Source organism: Sinocyclocheilus anshuiensis, unplaced genomic scaffold (genome assembly GCF_001515605.1).
Source record: "Sinocyclocheilus anshuiensis isolate Anshui unplaced genomic scaffold, SAMN03320099.WGS_v1.1 scaffold1661, whole genome shotgun sequence".
In the NCBI taxonomy this organism is placed as follows: domain Eukaryota; kingdom Metazoa; phylum Chordata; class Actinopteri; order Cypriniformes; family Cyprinidae; genus Sinocyclocheilus; species Sinocyclocheilus anshuiensis.
Genome location: NW_015540517.1, coordinates 187894 through 198624, shown reverse-complemented (window position 1 = coordinate 198624; position 10731 = coordinate 187894). Strand labels below are relative to the sequence as shown.

Here is a 10731-nt window from a genome sequence, read left to right as displayed (position 1 = left end):
AGGAAGGTGATATGACAAATGGGCCATATTTCATCACCTACTTACTTAAGATGTACATACAACCTGGTAAACAACAATATAACATTTCTTGTTATTACACTCAACTTGCTGTCTCAATGGCTTCTCTCATTTTTATTGTGGGAAATTTCAACATGGCAGACCATGTGAAAAAGAAATGCACTTACTTGTATCGAATGTGTATTTGTAGCGTACTTCAGATCATAAGAGTATTTTTGCTCGTGCAGATAATATAATATTAAAGAAATAAAAGTCCACTTAAGCTTATATAGAGTACACTTTTATGACTGTCTGTTTCCTAACACACTTTTTTAACACATACATTTTTAAAATACACACTTTGTAATAATGTCAAATTAAAGATTTACTTTAAAGTACATTTTAAATCATTGTGTTTTAATAATCCTTTGACGTGCTTCACAGAAGTACACTTATTTTGATTTGTTGACTAACATAGCAAAGTACATCAAGCACTCAGTTATGATTTTAACTGTAGTGTATTGCTCAATATTGCAAGTTACTATGCACTACAAAAAAGCACTCTAAAGTTCTGGTAATTACATTTAATATAAATTAAACTATAATATATTTTCATTTAACTCAAATTAACATGCAATCAAGTTTCCAAAAACTTTAAACTTAATGTGTAAATATATTGTTTCCACAATCTATACTCTTTTTAAAAGTATGCTAAAGAGTATTTCTTTTTCTCAATGGACTGCATCAAAAAAAATAATAATTCAGTGATACAGCTAATAAAACCAAAAAAAGTAAATTTATAATGGTGGTATAATGATATAAAGACACAAAAGAATTGAACGTTAGATGCCGTGGCACACAGACAGACAGGCTTACATACATACAAGGCCACCGTGGTCCACTTAAGGCCAGACGCAGAGTTAACACAATTAGACTTAGGCTAATGGAATCTAGGCAGGCCAGAGATAAATGTGACTTCATTAGCACAAGCCTAGAGAGACTGTCAGTGCAAATCGCTGATGAAGAAATGTGGTTTCCTTCTTTGCTTCCTCTCGTATACTCCTTCACACACTATCTGTCATTCCAGAGCATGTGTTTAAAGTCTGGCCTTGGGATAGGAGGAAAGAGCGATGGAGGAAGGGCAGTGAATGAAAAGAAAGGTAAACGACATATGTCGTTTGAGGAAAGGACATATGGACAGACAGGCTGGTTTTCATAGTTTGTAGCTGTATTCAATTTATTTAAAAATCCCTGGAGACAAAAAGTGGGCAGCCATATTGGATTGAGTGCTTTCTGTTTTGAACAATGCCTGGCAGAAAACATGCAAAGGACCACTCACATAATGACCTGGTGGGAGACAAAATCTATCACAGAGAAAGCTTTTACTCACACACACAAATAACACACTTACTAAAGCCTAGTGTGTGTGTGTGTGTGTGTGTGTGTGTGTCTGTCTTTAAGGAAAAAAAAACATTTAAAACTCAGGAAATGGATAGCCATTCCATGGCTCACAGGCCATTTAATGATTGAAAGAGATTTGTCAGAGGTTCAAACCAGAAAATTTGATTCTGGTCTGGTTGGTTGTGGCTGGACATGATTTGATTTCATGCCTTCATCCATTGGTTTTGGCCATTTTGAAAGAGTGCATATCCACTTAGCTACGCACAGCCACAGCTATAGCATAGAGGATGAAATGTTTACATTGTTCACTAAAGCCAAAATATTATTCTAAACTAAAACAATAATGACTTTAAGACATAATTTAGCCCGGAGTCAACAGATTTCCGAACATTACGATGGTTTAAGTGAACCAGTATCGATTGTTAAATCTAAAGATCAATATTTTAATGTATGCTGTTTTCAGTTTATGCATTAATAAAACTTCACAAAGCATTATTTGTCGCATGCATCCACCTTCCATCCAATAACTGCAGTAATCTTTACTTTTTTACTGAAAGTCTCAGATTTCAAAGTAAAATTTTATCACTAAATTCAAACAATAAATACCTTTTTTTTTTTTTTTTATGTGGTATTACTGTAGCTGCACCGTGTGTGTGTGACCGATCATCTCTTGTAACTACTAGTTATAGAACAAAATAAACAAATGAATATTAGTAGGTAACAGTACGTTGAAAGAAACAGTACAACTTACTGTAATGTATCAAGCTTCATGTAATCACTCAGTCAGCCAACAATCAGTGTTTCAACCTACAGAAAGACGTCAACAAAACAGCTCGTAAACAATCTCACAATGTTACATTTACCTCAGGAAAGCCGTTCAGCGTCTATTAACTTGTTAGTTAGCTAGAAAACAATAACAATAGAGGAACATTTCACTAATTATACTATTTTACATATTTATTATATTTTAACTTTACCTGTTAGTGATGCTTTATTTATTGCATTAATAAATCTGTCACAAATTTAGCACAGTTTAAACGTTTATATTCAATGAATTTGAGTAGAATCAATGATATAATTATATATAAAACTGCCTCATGTGCAATGTAAATATTTGTAAATAACTTAAATTGAATAGTTTAAAATATTAATATAGTTTAGTTATTCATTTTAATGTAATGTACCAACTGTCAGGGTTCTCTTTACTGTTTAATAGTTGAAAGAGATTTTTTTTTTTCATGTTTTCATAAAGCAAAATAGACATGACCTCATATATATCCAAAAGAATTGATACTGAACCGAATCAAGAGCTTGTGAATCTGAGTTTGAATCAAAACAAATCATGAAATCCAATACCCAGCCTGTAGACTTTGATTTCTTAACCTCAAACTATGATTCTTTCAAGTTGGAGTATATCAAACGTGTCTGAGTTTTGAGAGGCAACTACACATGAAATGGATCAAGCTTTTTTTCTGCCTCGGCACAGTTTTCATAAGTAAAAAAATACCTCGGCACACCACTAAGCATCGGCCGTATCGCTCTCGTACTCGAGTGATATTGCTCATATATATATATATATATATATATATATATACAGTATATATATTTTATATTTTTCTTTTCTTTTCTTCAATAATCAAACATTCTGGCTTTTATTATATGTATTTTGGCTTTATATATCAGACACTTGCTCTTAACATTTTTTACCATCGAATGACAGAGATCTATGTTTTGTCCATCATTAAAACGGCCGCATCTGAGGCAGTAAGTTAATCACATTACGTTTTCATCAACTTACAAGTTATACATTTTATTGTAGCTATATGGGAGCTCTGATTTTCTTCTTGTTTAATACATTTGGCCAAAATCTCATTTCATAAAAGATGAACTGCTATGCACAGGATTTTTAAAACATACAAAAGTATATTGGCTACAACTAGACTGCAAATGCTAACTCGTCTCAGCTCTTCAAAATAAAATTGTCTTCATAGACATAGTGTTTCTTAAGTAAAGAAAACACTGTACTTTGTCAGTTATTTATTTATCTTTGCATTGCAAACAAGCAGAGATTCATATCCAGACTGTGCACTACGCATCAATCTAAATGGAGGCAGCGGTGGAGTTACGAGGTTTTGCTGACAGTTTGAGGATCCAATGGAATTAGGAGGTTTAGGGTCAGTTTTAGATTTAGAAGATTTAGCGCTAAAAAGGCGTGGACAGTTATTTTTGCACCTGACCTTATTGAATATGCATTTCTAGGAGTTTCTCTTTCAGATGCAAAATTTATGGGAGGACCGTATTCAAATGAATCACGCAACGAGATTTACTAACGTTTGCGCTCGTCAAATTACTGGCATTTGCGCCATTATTTAATGCCAAAAAAGCATGTCTTAAACTATTTTGCACTTGAAATGGCTGCAATTATTGTTGCTAGCAGGAGGCAACGCAGAGAAGGGTAGAAGGGAGACAATTTTTACACACATAATTAATTTATTTTGAATGCCAGAAGAACACATTATCCGAACATATCATTTGCCAAGCCATGTTATTTTTAATTTGCTTCAGGAAATAAAAGACGACTTGGAGCCATCAAATAGGAGTTGACAACTGACAACCTGTCACGGCACGGTGGTTGGGAAAAACTGCCCTAGACAAGGAAATGGTGAACTCAAGTCTGAAGTCATGTTGCAGTCTATAGGAGGCCATACTGGCAGCATCGTCCCATCTAAGACCTGATTCCAGTGCGACTCTGAACACAGATTACACAGCAACAAACCATTTTCGTTTACTTCTGAGCTTCATGTATTATGACCTTTCTACTCAGGGAACCATGGTTACACAAGTAACCTGAGACGTTGTCCTTGCAGGCTGCACACAAAAAAAAAAAACACAATCAACAATCAATGTCGTGCAATTCATAAACAATAACTCCAATGAGCCAGATGAGTTTCCAGTTTGAATCAGTGTGCTACTCTGCCCTGTACAATGTGAAACATTAGAAGAGGGAAAATTCCTTTCATTTGTAAACAAAATGGACTGCAATACACCCAAATGAAACAAAAACTGAATTTAAAATCAAATCTAAATGAGAGCTTGAGAGAATCAAATTGAATATGTATCAATATCCAGTCCTAACCAACCAACTCTGTCCCTTTCAGCACCATTTGAAGAGAAAACACAATCTCAATTTTAAATTACCTTATTTGACTGACTGTGCAAATTTCTGTGCTAGTCGTCTGTAAAAGATTATAAATCAGTTTTTACAGTGCACTTTGTGGCCAAATTCAGCAATATCTTCAAAAAGGATTTACAGTAAAGTTAGCTGTCAGAAGGCTCCTGCAGTCACGTTGTGCTGTAGAAAGATTGACAACCATGTTGTTTGGGACCAATGCATTGGTTTCTGCTGACTCATTGAGAAGTCATATTGAAATGTGGTTGCCTTGACAATGTAAGAGATTCCATGCATGAGAATAGATCATCGGCAGAGCAAACACACGAGATCGTCCACATGACACTTTGCCCACTTTAATTAGTTTCTCTTCCTCTGCATAGTCTAGCAGTATTATCGTTTCCTCCCCCTCAACTCCATTCGTGACCTTGTGGAGGATATTCAACTCTGAATATTTACAATCTGTCTTCATAAATTGTGTTATGTGTGCATTTGTATTGGTTTATTGTGGAGCACAGTACCTGCTGCATCAGCTGACAGACAGCAGAGCGAGCTGCAACAGAAACTAATTGATGTGTTTGAGACACACTGATACAAAAACCATGTTGAGTGTAACCAACCATGTCCCATTTCAACAAAGCATGTAAGAGGAATCAATCAGCTGGGAGCGATGCCATTACACACATGCAGGAGGGCATTTATACACAGGCACCTCAGCTACCCGCACTACCCACAGCAGATGGAACGACGGCTAGAGTTTACTTTTTTCTGACCTTGTGTATCCTAATTGCTTTTTGCATTTCAGATTCATAACCTCGCTCTCATTACCCAACAACCCATCTGTCTTCCATTAAACTGAAGGAGACAGAGCAAGAGAGAGAGACAATTGCAGAATTGGCTATGTATACTGTAGGTCTAAGTATTTTGTGTGTGAGTCTTAAGTACATTTTGGTGCTTAATGCAACATGCATTAACACAACAATCTAGATCTGATCTGGCAACGTTTAAATAAAACAAACTTCTACACAGACTTCTTTTGTTTTACATTCAAGTTTATCTGTATCTTCCCAAAATAAGGAAAGTCATATACACACTTTCTACCATAACCAAACATTGTAAATACACATCCTTTAATTTAGTTCTTACTACATTACCATCTTTGGAAAACTAGATTCTGATTGGTTGATAGGGGTGTCGAAATTAATTGTTTCTACGATGCATCGCGATGCAGACGAGGAGCGAGGACGATTCGGTATCGGTTCAGTAATAGACCATAACCGATTATAACGTACTGACGCTTTTCTGACGTCATTTGTCGCATACGTGCTTTGTCGCGGTAGCATATAATGGCGGAGGGAGGCGAGACGCGAGTGCGAGTAATTAAAAATGTCCCAACTATTCTGCTGACTCATTGAGAAGTCATATTGAAATGTGGTTGCCTTGACAATGTAAGAGATTCCATGCATGAGAATAGATCATCGGCAGAGCAAACACACGAGATCGTCCACATGACACTTTGCCCACTTTAATTAGTTTCTCTTCCTCTGCATAGTCTAGCAGTATTATCGTTTCCTCCCCCTCAACTCCATTCGTGACCTTGTGGAGGATATTCAACTCTGAATATTTACAATCTGTCTTCATAAATTGTGTTATGTGTGCATTTGTATTGGTTTATTGTGGAGCACAGTACCTGCTGCATCAGCTGACAGACAGCAGAGCGAGCTGCAACAGAAACTAATTGATGTGTTTGAGACACACTGATACAAAAACCATGTTGAGTGTAACCAACCATGTCCCATTTCAACAAAGCATGTAAGAGGAATCAATCAGCTGGGAGCGATGCCATTACACACATGCAGGAGGGCATTTATACACAGGCACCTCAGCTACCCGCACTACCCACAGCAGATGGAACGACGGCTAGAGTTTACTTTTTTCTGACCTTGTGTATCCTAATTGCTTTTTGCATTTCAGATTCATAACCTCGCTCTCATTACCCAACAACCCATCTGTCTTCCATTAAACTGAAGGAGACAGAGCAAGAGAGAGAGACAATTGCAGAATTGGCTATGTATACTGTAGGTCTAAGTATTTTGTGTGTGAGTCTTAAGTACATTTTGGTGCTTAATGCAACATGCATTAACACAACAATCTAGATCTGATCTGGCAACGTTTAAATAAAACAAACTTCTACACAGACTTCTTTTGTTTTACATTCAAGTTTATCTGTATCTTCCCAAAATAAGGAAAGTCATATACACACTTTCTACCATAACCAAACATTGTAAATACACATCCTTTAATTTAGTTCTTACTACATTACCATCTTTGGAAAACTAGATTCTGATTGGTTGATAGGGGTGTCGAAATTAATTGTTTCTACGATGCATCGCGATGCAGACGAGGAGCGAGGACGATTCGGTATCGGTTCAGTAATAGACCATAACCGATTATAACGTACTGACGCTTTTCTGACGTCATTTGTCGCATACGTGCTTTGTCGCGGTAGCATATAATGGCGGAGGGAGGCGAGACGCGAGTGCGAGTAATTAAAAATGTCCCAACTACTTTAAATGCCGACATCTGGACACATTTCGGCTTTTATGAACAACCTGGTAAGCACAACCTGGAGAAGACACACGCTGTGCCTGTGTGTAAATCATGTCACACACAAATAAAATATGCAGGGGATAATGCTACTAACTTGAGAAACCACGTCAGGTTCAGTTCATATATCTGACTGCTTGGATTTATTGACAAAATTGTATACATGAATTAAAATTCAAAAATTGAGGATGCAGTGCATCGTCAATGCATCGTGATATCGAATTTAACCGAATCGATGACGTGATAATTGTAATCGAACCAAACCGTGAGACCAGTGTAGGTTCACACCCCTATTGGTTGATTCTGCAGCCAAATATCCTTCTATGATGACAACTGTTGGTTAAAAAATAAATAAATAAAAGTCACCAAAAATATTCAAATTTTTTAAATCACATAAAAGGTCTACAAAATCTCCCAGTTGTTTACAAAAACAGTAAAATGCACCCTTTCATAACAGTAATGATAATTATAATAGTTGTTGTTTTGCTGCATAATAAAAATAACCATAAAATAAATGTAACTGTAATTAAATTAATTAAAATTTATAATAAAAATGTAAACAATTATTAATAATAATTATCATTATTATTTAAAAAGTGTTTTACTGTACACTATTTTATATTATTATTATTACTACTACTACTATTTAAAAATGTGTTTTACTGTATACTAATTGTTTTTTCATTATTATTTTTAATAATAATAACTAATTATTGCAATAATTAGCAGTAGTACTAGTTGTATATCTAAATAAGTATATGCTTAATTAAGTAATTAGATGTTTTCCTCCATGGGACTGTAGCCTGGTCAAACAATATAGTTGATTTCTGTTTTTTCTATCTATGAGTACATTTAGTGCACTTAAATGTAGGCAAAACCTCTGCAGTGTACCCACACAACTCAGACTTAATACAACCTCTTAGATTTAATCTTACCACCATACATAAACTCAAGCAACTACTCCATTTTATATAGTGTCCCATGTCTTTCACAAATACACACATTGTTATATGCCCCGTGTGAACCCCCCTCCCCAAAAAAGTAAAGATCCCCTACCTTCGCCCCCTAGTGCAGTCCAGCCAAGTGCGCCTCCTCTCTCCGAGTTCCTTTTCACACCTGAAGAGTCTTTTTCCTCCTCTGTGCTCGTAAAAACAAAGCGGGGAACCCAGGAAGGTTAGCGGAAACCTCTACCTTTCTTTGCCTCTCTCTGCTGTAGTATTTGTGACTATCCCAGCATCAGATAGGAATCCTCTCCTGCAGCAGTATCAGCAACAGCAGCAGCCGACCGGCTCACCAGCTCAACGAGGGTGACTACAGGACCACTGCAGGAACAGCAGCATCAGACTCTCTCTCACACACACCCCCCTCTCTGCACACACACGCAACAGGACACATTACTCCTGCCTTCACTCCACTCTACCTTATTCTGTCGAATAGCAGCACCACTCTTTATTTCTATTTTTTTTTTACAGTGGCTCCTCTATGCAGTCTCATCCAGCTTACCTCATTCCAGCAGTATCCCTGACGCATGGGCTTTACCCCTCCTGGGGTTTTCCAGAAATACCGTTTGTCTGGTCCAGAGAGCACATCTCAGAGCAGGAAGACATTTCAGGGAATTGTCTGGTGGGAAATATGGATTAAACATGACTCAGGTGCTTTCACATGCTTGCTGTAATGTATTCATTTACTATGAAATGTCGACTGGAGAGACGTTGGCTGTGTTTGCATAAACACAAATGTTCTGATATTAATTGGTCATTTACTGATTATTTAAGTGCCGTCTAAACTCCGGATTAAGACAATATTCTGTTTTTTAGAAATCTGAGTAAAACCTTACGGCATGTTCCTGTATTAATCAGAATTTTTATAGTCATGTAAACACATATTCTGAATATTCACTGCAACTATGCATGTCTAAGTCTAGTTATTGGAGAAACATTTTTTTTAATTGAGGGTTAATTGATGGGAGTTTTTTTAATAGCATTTTGCAAACATTATAACTACTGCTGTCAATCGATAAAAGAAAAATTTACTAATTAATAAGACATTTTTTCTGATATTAATCGCGATTAATCCCACCTAACATTAAAGTTTTTTAATAAGCAATAAAGACAATAAAAAACAAAGACATTTTTTAAAATATGTTTAGTGGCATCTTTTATTATGACTGAAGGTGAGTATCACTGATACTAACACTACTGATGTCTCTAGGAAATTGTTCTTTTTTTACATATATTTAATCATTGATTATAGCCATTCAACATTACAGTATAATTGAGAGCTATAAATTTTAACATTTATTAGACTTTAAAAAATAACAACTTCTAATTTAAGTGAACTAAAAACAATCTTCACATAAACCCATTATAATAAATATCATATTTACCTGTGCCCTTCAGCAAGTAGGAAATATACAGAAATTGAACAGCTATCAAACACTACATTTTAAATTAAATATAGATGAAACTTTAAAGCTACAAAAGTTACTGATTTCCTCTTTTTTCTTTTGTTCTTTGATTAACAGACATCACAGCAGTTGGGTTATTAGGCTGCTATTACTTTAAGAGCTGCCGCTGCTGAATGTGACGCGGATCTGACATGCATGCTCATAGTTTCATTCGCGCTTTAATATGAAATGATGCAGGCTACAGCACGAGTCACCGTATTTGTGCATGCAATTGAACAGCAAGCACTATGAGCACAGTGTAATGGCTGACAGGACAGGAAGATTCATTTTTTACTGACATATGGCCTGACAACATCTCATCTGACCGCAGTTCACCTGTAGCTTTTCCGCGCTCGTTTGACTTGCGCCTGGTGCTGAGGCGAAGTTAAAGTGCGTGTCAAACAAGTCTCTTGTTTGATGTCGTCATAAAGACGTTCTGTGCGTCTAAATAAACGCAATTCTTTTCAATAAAAAAGAGACAGAAGCAGCAGTTGTGAGAGTGGCCAACCCTAGCTCCGCCCCTGCGTTAACTGCGTTAAATATTTTTAACGCCGTTAAACTGGAAAAATGAATCGCCTGCATTAATGCACTAATTTTGACAGGCCTGATTATAACAAATGATGGCTTAAATTTATAACAGCCTAAAGTCTCATGATCAGGGCCGGACTGGGACGCAATTTCAGGCCGAGAAATCTCACACTCATCCAGGTCACAGAAAAAAAGGGGCCAAAATTGACACTGTAGCAGTACTCTTAAAAGGACATCTTTGTACCTTTTTTACCCCTAATAGGAACATATTAGTACCTTAGAGTAGTAATTCGTACCCTTAAGGTACTAATTTGTAGGCCTTGCACTGCACCTTCACTTCCCTTTTCTTCATTTTCCCCAATATCTCTGTCTCTCCCTTTTTTTTCTTACCTGTCACTTCTTCACCAGCAGGTCTACTGATGTGAGCAGAACTGTCCACCTTGTTGAAAACAACCACCTCATTTCAATTTGTTAGCACAGAGTGTTATTTATCTTAAAATGACTTAAATACCCTAGATTTAACAAACCTATGTTTCATACAAATATACACTACCAGTCAAAAGTTTTTGAACAGTAAGATTTT

The 10731-nt window shown here is 36.3% G+C and overlaps 1 long non-coding RNA gene across 1 annotated transcript in view; it reads right to left on the bottom strand.

Annotated features, from left to right (window-relative positions):
- Window positions 1-8103: 8103 nt before the first annotated feature.
- LOC107687341 (uncharacterized) overlaps window positions 8104-10731 on the bottom strand; it is a 61544-nt gene continuing 58916 nt past the window's right edge. The window contains exons 2-3 of the long non-coding RNA XR_001634123.1: window positions 8678-8794; window positions 8104-8543 (exon numbers count right to left, since the gene is read on the bottom strand). This is a non-coding gene — a long non-coding RNA (uncharacterized LOC107687341). The remainder of the gene's footprint in view (window positions 8544-8677; window positions 8795-10731) is intronic.